Raw genomic sequence first — 6,000 nt, forward strand, 5'->3', positions numbered from 1 at the left:
ATGTTAACCAAAGCTTTAGGCAGGAAGAGAAAGACACCAACTCCATTTCTTTAGATCTGGAGATGGGATTACCCAAAACATCCCAGTATGTCGTAGGTGAGAGTTCTGGAACCAAGAAAAAGAAGAAGAAGAAGAAGATGAGAGGTCAAGTGAGTAGGAATCCTCCATGATGGCAGAAGAAGGTGAGTTGTATCCCACTGGGGATACATATGAGTCTTTATCCAGCTACTTTGGCATGACAGATCTCTGTCTCGGCACTTCGTCCGATTCAGACTACATACCTACTGGAAGGACCTTCATTCCGGACGGTGTTCGGAAGACAGACCGCTGTACCGGATGGACCCCAGGGATGTACACGGAGGCGAGTTATGATGACGAGGAGTAGAGCTCCAAGGAAGAATAAAGTAATCTAGGTGGTATTGTAATAGAACGTATTTTAAATTCCCGTTGGCTTGGGCTTTGAGCCAAATAAGTGGTTTATATATACCACATGTAATATATATGTGTGTGTGTGTTATGTAATATACAAAGTATATGCATAATAAATGTTTGTTTTGTATTTGCTTCTTGATTTCATTGTGTGACTAGTTCTGGGCATTGAGTTGAGCTCAGAAAGCATTTGCATGGTGTAATTATGAGTAATCGCTCTTTGTTACAGGACTAGGGGGAAATGGCGTTAGTAGAAACCGAAGAGGCTCGCAGAGAGCGGGAGGCAAGAGAAAAAGAGGAGGCAGATGCAGCAGTTAGAGCAGAGAATGCACCACCACCACCACATCCAATGCTACATCCAGATTTCCAACAGTATATGAGGGCAATGGAGGAAGATAGGAGGCGTTACCAGGAAAGCCAGAGCAAGAACATGCAAGATTTCTTTACCCACGTCATCAATGATAGGGGTAATGAAGGCAAGGGAGTAGCTCTATCAGACTTCCAAAATGCAAGACCACTACCGTTTACATCAGCTCCAGAACCGATGGACGCTGAAGATTGGCTTATGGATACGGAACGGAAGCTGAAGACCGTTGGTTGCAACGATGAGGAGAAGATTAGACACACAACTTATCTGTTGTCAGGACCAGCAGCGTCATGGTGGGAGAACCTTGTAGCAGTACACCTTCCAGATAAGGTGTTCACCTGGGAGGAGTTCAAGAAGAAGTTCCGGGATGCTCATGTTCCGGACAGCGTGGTGGAGCTGAAGAAGAGGGAGTTTGACGAACTACGACAGAATACTGCACCCATCATGCAGTATGTTTGGGATTTCAACAGGTTATCCAGGTATGCACCTGAGGATGTAGATACGGAGGAGAAGAGGAAGAAGCGGTTCATGAAAGGCATGAATCCATACATGAAGATGCAACTGAGGTTGGCACGGACTGCCGAATTCCAGGAACTGATTGACTCAGCAATCACTTTCGAGGATGATTACCGGCAAGTCCAAGAGGACAGGAGGAAGAGGGCTCGTATAGAGCCAAGGAAGTACCCAATTAGTAAACCAACACCTGATCGGAGTTTCAAACCCCGATACCGACCTACTACTGGTAGCCAATACAACCGGGGAGGTCAGAGTCAGAATCCAATCAGCCAAATCATCTGCAACAATTGTGGCCTAAAGGGTCATTTGCAGAAGGATTGTCAGAAACCCAGGATCATTTGTTATGGTTGTGGGAAGGAAGGACACATCAAGCCGGAGTGTCCAAACAAGGCGTCTTGGAGCGGACAGAGCTCTGGAGGACGAGGTGGAAACAACAACAACAACAACAACAACAACCGCAACAACAACAACAACCGCAACTACAACAACTACAACAAGAGGGGAAAGCCCTATGGAAAGCTGAATTGCACATCTTTGGAACAAGCGGAAGAGTCGGATCAAACAGTCTTAGGTACGCTAAGCATTCTTACTCATCCTGGCAAAGTATTATTCGATACTGGAGCAACCACATCATTTCTTGCATTAGAGTTTGTGGAAAAATTCGGGCTTAGATGTTCTAAGTTAGAAACCCCTATAACTGTTCTATCCGCGGGGGGGACGATTTTAGTAACCCACGTGAAAGAAGCACAGGTCATAACCATATGTGACTGTGTGTATTTCGCGGACCTATTCATCATACCCATGAAGGACATATCAGTCATCCTAGGGATGGATTGGTTGACAGAGAATGGAGCGGTGATTAACTGTGGAGACAAAACAGTATCACTTCGCAACTCCATCGGAGGTCGAATAGTATTCCAAGGAGATAAGTACAGTGAGTTGGAGATCGGATTGGAACTCAATAGTCTGAAGGAGGTGAGAATTGAAGATATTCCTGTAGTGAGTGAGTTTCGGGATGTATTTCCTAAGGAACTACCGGGGATGCCACCCGATAGGGAGATTGAATTCACAATCGATCTGATTCCAGGCACTGCACCAATAGCTCAACCACCATATAAGATGGGGCCAAAGGAATTAGTGGAACTGAAAGCTCAGATTGATGAGTTGGAACAGAAGGGATTCATTCAAGAAAGTGTGTCACCATGGGGTACGCCAGTTATTTTCGTGGATAAAAGAGATGGAGGAAAGAGAATGTGTGGAGATTACAGAAATTTGAACAATGTCACTATCAAGAACAAGTATCCTTTACCTAGAATCCAAGACCTTTTTGATCAAGTTCAAGGAGCTGGAGTCTTCTCAAAGATAGATTTAAGATCAGGATACCATCAAATTAAGATCAAGAAGGAGGATGTACCAAAAACGGCGTTCGTATCAAGGTATGGACACCATGAATATTTGGTTGTACCATTTGGACTAACAAATGCACCAGCAATTTTCATGAATTTGATGAACAAGATATTCATGAAGTACTTGGACAAGTTTGTGATAGTGTTCATAGATGATATTTTAATCTATTCCAAAGATAAAGAAGAACATGCCAAGCATTTGAAGATAGTTCTGCAAATTTTGAGAGAACGTCAGCTATATGCAAAGTTCAGCAAGTGCAAATTTTTGTTAGATAGTGTTGAATTTCTTGGACATGTCATAACCAAAGAAGGCATAGCGGTGAATCCAAGCAAGGTTCAGTCCGTATTGGAATGTAAATCACCTAAAAATGCTAAGGAGATACGAGGATTCCTTGGTATGGCAGGCTATTATCGGAGATTCATAGAGGGATTTTCGAAGATTGCAGGACCAATGACCAAGTTACTCAAGAAAAATACTCCATTTGAGTGGACGGATGAGTGTGAAGCCAGCTTCCAAACACTCAAAGATAAGTTAACCACAGCACCGGTGTTAGCAGTTCCTGAACCAGGAAAGGATTATACGGTGTATTGTGATGCTTCCAAGAATGGACTTGGATGTGTTCTTATGCAAGATCGGAAAGTAATAGCTTATGGCTCAAGACAGTTGAAACCACATGAGCACAACTACCCAGTACATGATCTAGAGTTAGCGGAAGTTGTGTATGCTTTGAAGAGTTGGAGACAATTTTTATATGGATCCAAGTGTGAGTTATACACCGATCATAAAAGTTTGAAATATTTCTTCACTCAGAAGGAATTAAACATGAGGCAGAAGAGATGGTTAGAGTTGATTAAGGATTATGACCTTACAATCAACTATACACCAGGCAAGGCTAATGTAGTAGCAGATGCCTTAAGTAGGAAGAGTACGGAGAATCAACCTACGGAATGGGAGATTCCAAAGGAACTTCGGAAAGAGCTAGAGGATGCTCAGATTTTGTTTATTCAAGGTGATGTTAAGGGAAGTATAGCAACCATGAGGATTATGGATGAGATGTACTCAGACTTGAAGTATGAGATTATTCGGAAACAAGCGGATGATTTGTTCATCCAAGAAGAAATAAAAAGGATTGGAGAAGGAAAACCATCGGAATTCCAGTTAGGGGATTTTGATTCATTATACTTTCAGAAAAGGATATGTGTACCGGATGATCCAGAAGTGAAGTCAATCATATTAAAAGAAGCACATGAAACCCCTTATTCAATACATCCGGGAAGTACTAAGATGTATATGGAGTTGAAAGAGATGTTCTGGTGGAACAACATGAAAAGAGAAATAACACAATATGTCTCGGAATGTCATACATGTCAACGAGTGAAGGCAGAACATCAGAGTCCTGCGGGATTACTCAAACCACTAGAAATACCGGAGTGGAAATGGGATGAAATCGGAATGGATTTTGTTACTGGTCTACCAATGACTAGTAAGAGGAAGGATATGATATGGGTAATAGTGGACAGGCTTACCAAGAGTGCTCATTTCATAGCCGTAAATACAAAGGATACTGCAGAAAAGCTTGTGGATATATATGTGAAGGAGATTGTGAGTAAGCATGGAGTACCCAAGAAGATAGTCTCAGATAGAGGTTCAATTTTCACATCAGCATTTTGGAAACAACTCCAAGAAGCTTTGGGATCCAAGTTGGATTTCAGTACCGCTTATCATCCACAAACCGGAGGACAAACCGAAAGAACCAATCAGATACTTGAGGACATGCTTAGAGCTTGTGCTCTGAACTTTGGAGGCTCATGGGAGGACCATTTACCTTTAGCGGAGTTCTCATATAACAATAGTTATCAGAGTAGCATCCAGATGGCACCGTACGAAGCATTGTACGGAAGAAAGTGTCGATCACCAATTTGTTGGTTTGAAACCGGAGAAAACAAGGAGTTTACACCGGACTACATCAAGGAGAGACAAGAAGTCATCGTGGTGATCCGGGATAGACTCAAAATAGCTCAGAGTCGTCAGAAGAGTTACGCCGACCTAAAAAGAAGAGATTGGGAACCGAAAGTGGGAGACATGGTTTATTTAAAGGTTAGCCCAATGAAAGGACTTAAGAGGTTCGGAGTGAAAGGAAAGTTAAGTCCTCGATATATAGGACCATTTAAGATACTCAATTTAATCGAGGAACAGCTTTTGAGTTGGAGTTACCAGCACAACTAAGTCAAGTTCATAATGTGTTTCATGTTTCACAACTCAGAAAGTGTTTGAAGGCACCGGATGATCCCATTACATATGAAGAAATAGAATTACAATCTGACTTAACTTATGTGGAAAGACCGGAAAAGATCTTAGAAGTACAGTGGAAGAAGTTAAGAAACAGAGCAATCAAATACTGCAAAGTTCAATGGCAACATCATCCTGAGCGAGAAGCAACTTGGGAGACGGAAGAAGAACTAAGGAAGTCATACCCCGAGATGTTCAGGTACCAATCTTAACTTCGGGACGAAGTTTCTGTTAAGGGGGAGAGGCTGTAATAACCCAGAACATAGGAACAACGATGGGTAGATTTAGAAATGGGATGTGCATTTCATCGCAAAACGGGGGAAATTTTCGCGCCTTATTGCAACTAAACCTAAGAGGGATCGAGGTTCTCTCTCATTTTGCACTTAGGGTTAGGCAATGTGAGTTAGGGAAATTTCGACATGATCTCTTTTGTATCTTGTTACTTTGGGGAATGATTGCATTTGATAAGTGTTAAACATTTAACTATAAACATCACACAATATAAACAATGAATTCATAATTCAAACACAAGATATAAATTCAAATTACTTTGAATTTCAAAGTGAATATCAAATACAATATTTAATCAAAAATATAAACATTACATAATACAAAGCTCATAAACCAAAACTTGAGCTTTATTGATATGTAACACAAATACAAAGTCTTTACAATATTCTTGATACAAGAAATGAGACATAATGATCAGTAATAAAAGAAAAGGAAAATTACAAGTTTATTCTAAACTAAACCTAGACTAAGTGGCTTGAGGATGATCTTCTGGCCATAATTCAAACCTGCAAACAAAGAACAGATACTAACCAGAATACAATTGTTAGCAAGATTCAGTTTAGACAGTTAGCAGAAATAACACAGAATTCAGTTTGGACAGTGCAAACTGTCACAGCACACTTGTGCTTGTCCAAAATCCTGGACAGCACAAGATAAACATAGGCAGACCAGCACTGAGCAAGCCACAGTGGGCTCAAGTT

This window comes from Lolium perenne, chromosome 4 (genome assembly GCF_019359855.2).
Source record: "Lolium perenne isolate Kyuss_39 chromosome 4, Kyuss_2.0, whole genome shotgun sequence".
Classification (NCBI taxonomy): domain Eukaryota; kingdom Viridiplantae; phylum Streptophyta; class Magnoliopsida; order Poales; family Poaceae; genus Lolium; species Lolium perenne.